The following is a 9872-nucleotide window of genomic DNA, read 5'->3' on the forward strand; positions in this document are numbered from 1 at the left end:
GCTCCTTCTGAAACTATTCCAAAGGTAGAATTTATCCTACGCAATCTTTAAAGATCTAAAAATATACCATTTCTTAATTAAAGCGAAAAGAGTTGGCCATTTGTTTGCCATTCTAAGTTGAAAGTTAAGCGCAAAATCTTAAGAGGATGCGGAGAATTCGATAGAAAAGATTCTTTATCCAAAAAATCCCCAAAGGGAAAATATTTCTCTTAGGGGTTTTTTTTTTTCTTTCTGATGCGATTTTCTTCTCGATACGACAAAGGCTTGTCAATTCCACGAGAAAGATTTTATAGAAAAGATCTGTATCTGTTCTTCTCCCTTTTCTCTTCGCCAGTTCAATGACTTTCCATTTATTATCCCTAGCGATCTCTAAGTGTTATTAAATATATTTTTTAATACTTTTTCCGTCTCTCTTCCACTCGTCTGTAATTTTATTTATAGAATCTACAGGATATTTCGGAATTTACAGGAGAGAATCCGTAGATTTATAATCCTGAATCGTATAAGAGGAGTTGGATTCGTAGAATTGGAAAAGTTTAAAGAGCTGGATCCATAGGATATTGAAGAAATTATACAGGAAAATCATCGTATTGAACAAGATCCAAAGGACGTGAATACAACCAAATCGATTCTAGTTACAGAACCTTAAACATATTTATAGGATTTATTAAAAATAAAACTGCAGGATCGATAGAATTTCATCAATTATTTTAAAAAATCCAAGGATCTTTGACGAGAAAATTAATTATTTTTATTTTAGACAGATTCATTTAGAGTAGGCAAAGGGTGGGGAAGTTGTGTGTTGTGTGTCTGTGTCTGTGTATATAGGCGTGTGTGTGTGTGTTTGTCTGTGCGTGTGCGTGTGTGATACGGGGTGATCAATGACAAAATGGCGGCTTATTGATCCTCTCGTCAGATGAGTGGTTACTGTGACAACGTACGTTTGGTAAAATAGAAAAGAATTCACCACTAAAATGTATTAGTTCCGCCATAACTTATAAATATTGACAAATATTTGTTGCTCTTCACTATTTGTTCTGATATCTCTTCCATGTTTCTCTCTTTAATTTAATTATATAAAGATTTTGGAAAGATTACAACTCTTTCTAACGATAAAACTAAAAGTTTAGTCCTGTAAAATGCTACATATTTAGATATAAAACGTTAAACCAATACTGTATTTGGATATATGATAAGAATCCATAAGCAGATACTTAGAATAGGATCTACAGGACATACGTAGGATTAAATCTGTATATAGGATTAAATATATAGGCTTGGTATTATAGAAGATTTGAATATATATATATATATAATTAAATCTATGGGATCCACTGGAATTTTAAATATGCAGAATTGGATTAAGAAATAAATCTGCAGGATACTGGATCTATGTAAAGTACACAATTACATTTGTCACAGGTCACAGGACAATAAACTAGTAACTTCAAGACAGTTTTATATAGAAAACTTATGTGTTTAGAGAACATAAGACGAGAATAACACCATCCTACTTTTAGTTTTCGAGTAGGATACTCTGTCTTAACATTGTTAATTTATCTGTTACCATAAAAATGGCTTTCGAATGTGTTTTATATCATAAAATTGGTGTAAAAACTAATATAAAATAGAAATTAAGCCTTTACAGTAGACAACTGACTATTAATCCTCCTTGTAATTCACCTACGTAATGGAAGAATTGACGTATTAAACACTTGACCATACATCATTTATCCCTTTTCTTCTTTGATATAGATTATGGATTTGCATAATTCGATTAGTTCTATTGTATACCTATAGAAACATTACGCCATGTTTAATAATTTGTTTGTGTAGTGTATTGATTGCACTCGTACCACAGACGTTATGGTCCTTGATTTATACATAAATTACTCCCTTAGACTTATTAAATGAGGGTGTAATGGGTAAAAATTAAAATCGTAAGAGGGTTATAAACAAAAACAGAACACATTGATTGTCGAAATTTATTTACTAGAATCGAGAAATGTAAGAATTAATGACATCAAACTGACAACACTAAGATGACGTTTCGAAAGTGTGAACAAATTGCTGTTGTTTTTTTTAAACAGTTGTAAAGTATGGAATGTCGATAGCGAATAACAAGTCGTTCACACGAACATGTTCTATTCTTCTCATTAGAGGCAACAAAGACCATATTTTTTTATTTATTTTTTCATGTATTTCAAAGAGTTCGATGTATTGACTAGATAAATACGTAGAAATAACAATTATCAAAGACACATTGATGAACAAAAGAAAGGAAAATGGTGGCGCATTACAAGACGGGACGTTACATAAAGCGACATATTTAGCATTTGTAAACACGTAGACAAGACACGATAATATATATATATAAGTTGATTACATCAGGAAACGAACGAGTTACATGCCGGTTTACCTGTTAATATAATAATTTTTTCTTCTTTTTTTTGAAAGACCTGGGCAGTCGGCCATTTGTATACCCCCATTTTTATTTATTTATTTATTTTTTTAAATCCAAAACATAGAATGGGGGTCTTTCTTTGTTTATTTTCTGAATAAAGACCAAAGTGAGACGAAAATGTTAGCTGCAAACGACGCCATATTGCGAACAGCACTCGACATAAAATAACCGCGTAATATGTGTATATATATATATATATATTTATTTATATATGTATGTATGTATATATATATGTATCTGGTATTTTTTTTGTGTATCATGCAGAAATAAGACCAACTTTCTACGTCACTTTATACAAGATATTGTTAAAGTCCATACCACATCTCCGGCCTTTGATGCTAAGATGATATCCATGTTGGTTCACCATTGGTCCCATGGAATCACTTGTTCTTAAGGGGGAATAGATGCGAATGGAAGAATTAAGAGCCCGCTGTTTGTATCCCTAGTTGTCAATTAGGGGTGGCTCGATATTGATTCTGCACTTCCTTACATGATGATACACTTCCCTTTCTCTGCCCAAGGGTTATTCTTCTTATCGGGAGCGTGGATCAGAGGATCGGTTTTTTCATTTTCTTCAATATATTCCCTCAAGCTGTAAAGGAGAATATCATTAGTTTTGTCTTTAAAAAATATCTAAAAATTTACTTAAATAAAGAAATATAAATCGATTTAAATTGCAAATGTTTAACAAATGATTCAATTTTCTTTTAATTTCGTTAATGGTAAAAGTGCTCTCGAAGAAGAGACGGAGGATACTCTTAAGGACTTGAAGAAGAAAACTCCTCCTCCTCTTCCTCCTCCTCCTCCTTCTTCTTCTTCTTCAAGAAAATTAAGTTCAACGATAAAAAATGTAAAATTTTAAGCAATTTTTTAAGAAAAATATTAAGTTTAATGGCTTAAAATATAGAATTTTTAGTTGTTTTCATGGTTGACAAAACAGGAAATCGTTAACGTTTGATCGAATCGATCGCTAAAACTAACTTCAATTAAGATTTATTGACTAAAGGGACGTGTTAAATAACAATTGTTCTAACTTCAAAATAAAGTTAATTTCATTTAAAGTTAGTTTTTATAAACGAAAAATATCAAAAATACTTCTTTTAAAGGAGCGAGAGAGAGAGATAAGGTAAAGACTCTACACGATTTCTCCATTGTTGCTGTTGTGTGCCATTATATTCTTTCTCTTCTTGGTACCGATATTGATTGTTTGCTGCTGCCATGTTTAGTTCTTCTTCTTTTTTTTCAGCCATTTAACACCCAAATGCATTGATAAACAACGCTCTTTTTGACACTACAGCCTAACATAATTGAGTAAACTATTATCGATTTATTCTTATAATGCGTTACTGCCATTTGCACCAGTAAATGCTTTGCTATTTTCTAAAAAAAATTCACTAATAAATAATAAAAGAGACATGTTTGCTCTATAGAGAAGAACCTTTTACATTTTTTATTACTGTAATAGCATCTAAATATTTTTAAAAGTTTTATTTTTATTTTTTATATACAACAGATTTTCTAAAAGTGGATTAAATCAGGCCATAAACTTGTCTTTTTTTCTTCATCCCCCCATTGTCAGTCGAACGGGGTCATCATTTTTGACCTTTTACAACAACGTACTGAATTCAAATATAAAGGAAATTTATTTTAAAACTCCAAACTTTTCTATTACAAATCGAATAAGGGTCGCCATTTTTGATCTTTGGCAACGTATCAATTACTCATAGAATTAAAACTATGAATTAAAATGAATTTATTACTATAATATTATCTTAAAATATTATTATTTAATACTTTAAATATTTTAAAAACTCGTTTTTTTAAGTGTGAAAAGATTGCAAAGTAAATTAGATTTGCCTTTAAAGCTGTAGTTTGAATCAAATGTGGGCGCTATTTTTTATCTTTAGTGAAAGTACCAAAGTAACAATTGAATTGAATGTAGCGAAAACTTTTAAATTAAAGATTTAAAATGCTAAGAAAATAGAGAAAATAGATTAAATTGGTTCTATCTATGGACAGTTTTCTTTAACTCTTCGCCTGTAGGTTCTAATAATAATGGGTTCGGTCAGGCCCACAATAAGGCAGGGTGGTGAGGAGTTGTGTCCGACATATCCGGACAGATCACTCTTGGGTGTTTTCGATACGTTCGGATTCGATTCCGGATCCCGGAGTAATAGGGTGTCACCTTAACTGTTCGGCCATCCTGCCTGTAGGGAGAGTTCAAGAGAGCAAACTACAGCTTTTTGAGGACCTTAAATGTGAGGCTTAGCCATTATACCATGTGACAGGCAGGCCATATTTAGATATTTATCATTGGGAGGCGTAGAGGACGATTTTTCCGAAGTGCCAATCAGGAAGGATGGTTCTGCTCCCACATTCTCTCCATATCTCATGCTCCTTCTTTATACTTCTGTATTTCTTTTTATTCCGAAAAATATATTATTACGATTATTTTTGGCCATGGAATTCGCCGATATAGAGGGACGAAACGACCCCAATAGTTTCATTCCTTGCCAAGCTTCTGGGTGTGGCTCTCTACACGTTATTCTTTTGCAATTTGTTCAATGTTTTAGCTACTTGTATTATTGATACATAGTAAACACACATTTTTATTGTTACTATAATAGCATCAGAAAATTTTCAATTTAAATTTCTAAACATTACAAAAGGAGATAGATCTTTCTTTCCACTTACATAGAACACGGTCACGAAACTATTGTTTATTGTGTAAATATGTCTTACCGTGCATTAAATTTATGATTTAATGAAAACTAAAATACTTTATTTAGTTGGATAAGCTCGATCCATTTTACCCCAACCACCTTTTTATACTAATTAATTTTCGTCACGGGCGACGTACTCACATAAATATGCATGAAAGCGCTATCAAGTAAATTGAATCTTTATCCGCCCGGCTAATATAAATGAGTTGATTGTTAAAGAATTTTCAAGCGTAAAATTGTAATTTTCCATTAATGTTTTTAATCCAAAGCATTAAAAAAAAAAAACAGCACATTAAATAAGAAAAACTAATAAGAAATTCACGAAACTATTGATTTACCATTAATGTAATGTCTTTTTATGAAAATTATTTGCTTTCTAAATGGTATTTAGTGTTAATTCTATGCAAAATATTTACATCGAAATGTTTCCTATTTAAATTACAAGTCGACCCTCCTATAACACTGTTGATAATTTCGTTTTATATGAATTCCATGTTGTACGAGTTACTTAGATTTTACAAATATGTGAGCCGTTCACAGCCCGGCACACGTATTTGTAAAATCTAAGTGACTCGTACAACATGGAATTCATATAAAACGGAATTATCAACAGTGTTATAGGGGGATCGACTGTGTATAGTCTTATTTAAGGGTCTATGCGGTTAAAGAGCTTTATGTTGTTTTATAGTGTACATAGAAGAATATTTAATAAATAATAAATTTAATAAATTATTATTTAGTAAAAATTGCGCATTTGCAAGAGCACACACTCGGTAATACATATATTACTTAATAAAATAGCACCATTACGGTATAATGCACACGCCATTATCACCAATACTATCAACGTTATCTTTAGTTGCTCTCTCTTCGTCTTTAGAGAATTGAATGGAAATTCTTAAAATAAAAAAAAAAAGAATTTTCAACGAAAAATGTGAATAAAAAATTCACAAGTCAGTTGATTAGATTTGAAAGTAGACATTTTAAGAATCGATAGAAAAGAGGGTGTTCCTGACGTAGAAGAATAATTGCCGTGCTATAACTAAAAGAGTATGGCTGAAATGGTTACAATGCAATCGATACAAATGACGGTCCATTAATTAAATTGAGAAAAAGGTGAACATTAGGTGTGAATGCATCCGATTTACTTGATCAAATTATATAAGGGATGGTGAGTGCAATACAAATTTTGTTTCTAGGTTCTTCTAAAGTAGCTACTAAACTCCACCCTCGACTATAATCGATCTTTCTAGAGCTAGAAAAATAAACGATTAAGACTCCACTCTATCAAAATTAACAACTGTGTGTGTGCTTCGACGTTGTTTAATAACTAAAAATTATATTATAGTAAACGTTATCTTCTAGAAAATCGTTAAAAATTTGCCCTTTTTTTTATATCTCTTCTCTCACCGTCACCTGTTATAAGTAAAAGAGGTAACCCTCCTCCCTAATTATGTCACCGGGCCAGAATTTAAAACCATTGGCAAATACACAGTGATGACTGGGTAGACGGGTGTAATCTTACGTCATCAAAGACTCGCCCTTTCTCTCCCGTCGTCAGCAATCGTCACATACAAATGAATTCTCCCTCCCTTCCCAAAAAGTCCTGACGTAATAATTAAACGATCTCGTATTATAGAAAACATAAAATATTCTAGTTTATTCGAATTAGAAAGTAGCTTTTATTGTAGAAAAATGTGTAATTTTTCTAACTTCTATATCTTAAACGGAAGAAGATATTAGGGAAGTTTATAGTTGCTATTTTCTGTTCTTAATGATGAAAATTATGATAAAAATTCCATTAACGTTTGAAAATGGATCATTCCAATAACAGTGATAGATAGTAATTCACGTTGTAGTTGCTAAGGAAAGAGAGCATACTCCTTCCTTTCGGTTGAAGACCCGTGGGAAAGGATTCTCTAGAGGCAAAATGTGTCAATCATGCTTTTCACGCCTTTAGTTAGTAAGCGGAAAATGTTATTTTCCTGCCAAATATCACGACATTTCCTCGCTAGCAATTTGTAATATAAATAAGATACTTAAGATTCTGTATAATGTATGTTGAAAGATAGAATGGAAGGTAGAAAACCAATAATGGCAATGTATTGATTACCTTAATTGACAGCTAGATTTTTTCCAAATATAATAATAAAAAAAACATTTTAATTAACCACTTTTTTTTATACAAAAATAAATATTCTTGAAATCGTATTAAAAATCCGTTCTAGAAGACATATTTTAAGTTTCCTAGTTGCTAGGCTACATTATATAATAATAATAATAAAAAGTATTCTAAAATGTTATAGAAAATGCTTGAAAAAACACATTCTAAATGGAGAAAAAATTCTTCTAGAAAACCATAAAATTTCTGGAAGAAATGTTATATAGAATATACATTGTAAGATATTATCTATAAAGAATATAAACTTTGAAAAAATGCTTTATAATATACCTACACTGGAATGTATAGAATGCGTATTGTAGAAAACATATTAAATTCTAAAAAAACGCATAAATATTCACGTTCTAGAAAAATCTATTATTGTAGAATCATATTAAAAAAATCATATACCGATTACAGAGTATTTAAATTCTTGAAAATTAATTAATACACGTTCCATAAAATTATAGAAAAATATGTTCTAGAATACATATTACATATATAATTCTAGAATATATGCAGAATTCTGAATAATAGCGAGGTTTAGGTCGAAGTTTCTATCTTTAAAACGTGAACGTCGAACGTCGAGCGCCGATATCTTGTATGCGGCGCTCGACGTTCGACGTTCACGTTTGAGAGATAAAAACTTCTGTTTTTCATACATTACATATTCTAGAGAAATTAAAGGATTTATTATGATAGGTTCTGAGTCAAGATGCCTGGGTAATAATTTTCATAGATCTACAGAAGAAGAAACCTATAAACAGAAGAAGATATCGATTGAATTAAGTTTGGAAGCCAAAAAATGGGCACGTATTTTTCTTTCTCTTAAAGGAAACCTTATATAAATCATATAATTATGGCTTCCGAAATTGGTAAGATAATTCTGATTTATAAAATTCGATTTGTAGCAAATTTTCTGATTAATTTTGTTTAATAATTTTCGATTTATTAAGAGATTCGTTACGGTTAATGAGATTTTACTTGTTAATCTCGTATGCTAATGAATTTATCTGATGGATCGAAAATTGATTAATTCGTTCATTTCCGTCTGAAATTCATACACATTGATTAGAGTTCGGTCTGGTAAATCGTTGAAATGCTTTTCTTTCGGCTTACGTTTATTAATTTATTTATTTTTCTAGAATTTCGTAAAGACTTTTATCGGTTTCTTCTTTAAACGTTTTTTCTTAAAATAATGAGGATTACGTATTGGAATTTTCAGGGATTATGAAAATTTATTTTTCTCTTTTATTTATCTATTAAATCGAATTTTATTTTTGTAATACTCTCAATATTCTTACAAACGCAAAATTTTAATTTTCTTAAAAAGTATAAAGAATTTAGCATTAATTCTTTGTATTCTTTGAGCACGTTAGTTCGTCTGTCTGTCCGCAAAATTTCTGGAAAATTACTTTAAGGAATTTTATGAAAAGAGGACAAATATACCCAAATTTTGAAAATTTCTCGTATAAAATGTTTAACATTTTTCTTTCAAATAAATTTAATATACAAAATAATTTTCTGTTAATTTTTTAATAAAAAGATATTAAATATTTAAATATATTTTCAAGAAAAACAATTTAATTAATAATTTTTAATATCAAATCTTAATAAGAAATCAATATAAAAAAGAAGGTTTAATGCTAAAATTTTTTATAAAATAGCAATAATTATATTATTATTTATAAAAAAAAATTTTATTTGTAAAGTCTTTATAAATAATTAGGCAATTAAAATCGGTTAAAACAGTGAAATAAATAAAAGAAATTTGTAAAAATAAATCACTTTTTCGAAACAAATTACCTCAAAATTATAGTTATTTTTAACAAAACAATTTTAATGTAATTTAAATTTCTTTCTTATTAAAATTGCTAAATTAAAAATTAAATTGTTTTAATTTAATAATTTAAAAAAAATAAAAACAATAATTTTTTATCTTAAATCGATTTTATAGAAATTAAAAAAAAAGCAAATTGTCTTAAAAAAACTGATAAAATAATCTATAAATCATTAATAAATTAATTAAAATGTACATAAGATTGATAGTTAATTGACAGTACATCTTTCTTATCTTTATACAAGTGAAATTTGATATAATATAGATAATATCCTACATCAAAATCCATTTTCCTATCATTCTAGTCATTTTAATTTCCGAAATATCTTACGTCCAGACATACAAACAAGCAATTATATAGATGAACAGATGTACAAAAAGAATACAAACAATCAATTCTCTAGCTCGCTTAGTTTCTGAGTAATTTATAGTTTCGCATTTAATGCTACTAAAAGGTTATTAAAAGAATGAATCGCAATTAAAATTAAAATTCTGTAATAAAACACTATTAAGTTATAAATTCTTAAATTTTTTTTTATATATCTTTATTAGTTTTTGAGAAATTTCACGTACAAACACACGAACGAACTACGAAAATCTATAAAAAAAAAAAGTAATTATAACTAATGAAAACGAATCATGCAAACTTCTAGAAAGATTTTTATATATATATATTTAATTAAT

This window comes from Centruroides sculpturatus, unplaced genomic scaffold (assembly GCF_000671375.1).
Source record: "Centruroides sculpturatus isolate CEXI.00-Female unplaced genomic scaffold, Cexi_2.0 scaffold806, whole genome shotgun sequence".
Taxonomy (NCBI): Eukaryota; Metazoa; Arthropoda; class Arachnida; order Scorpiones; family Buthidae; genus Centruroides; species Centruroides sculpturatus.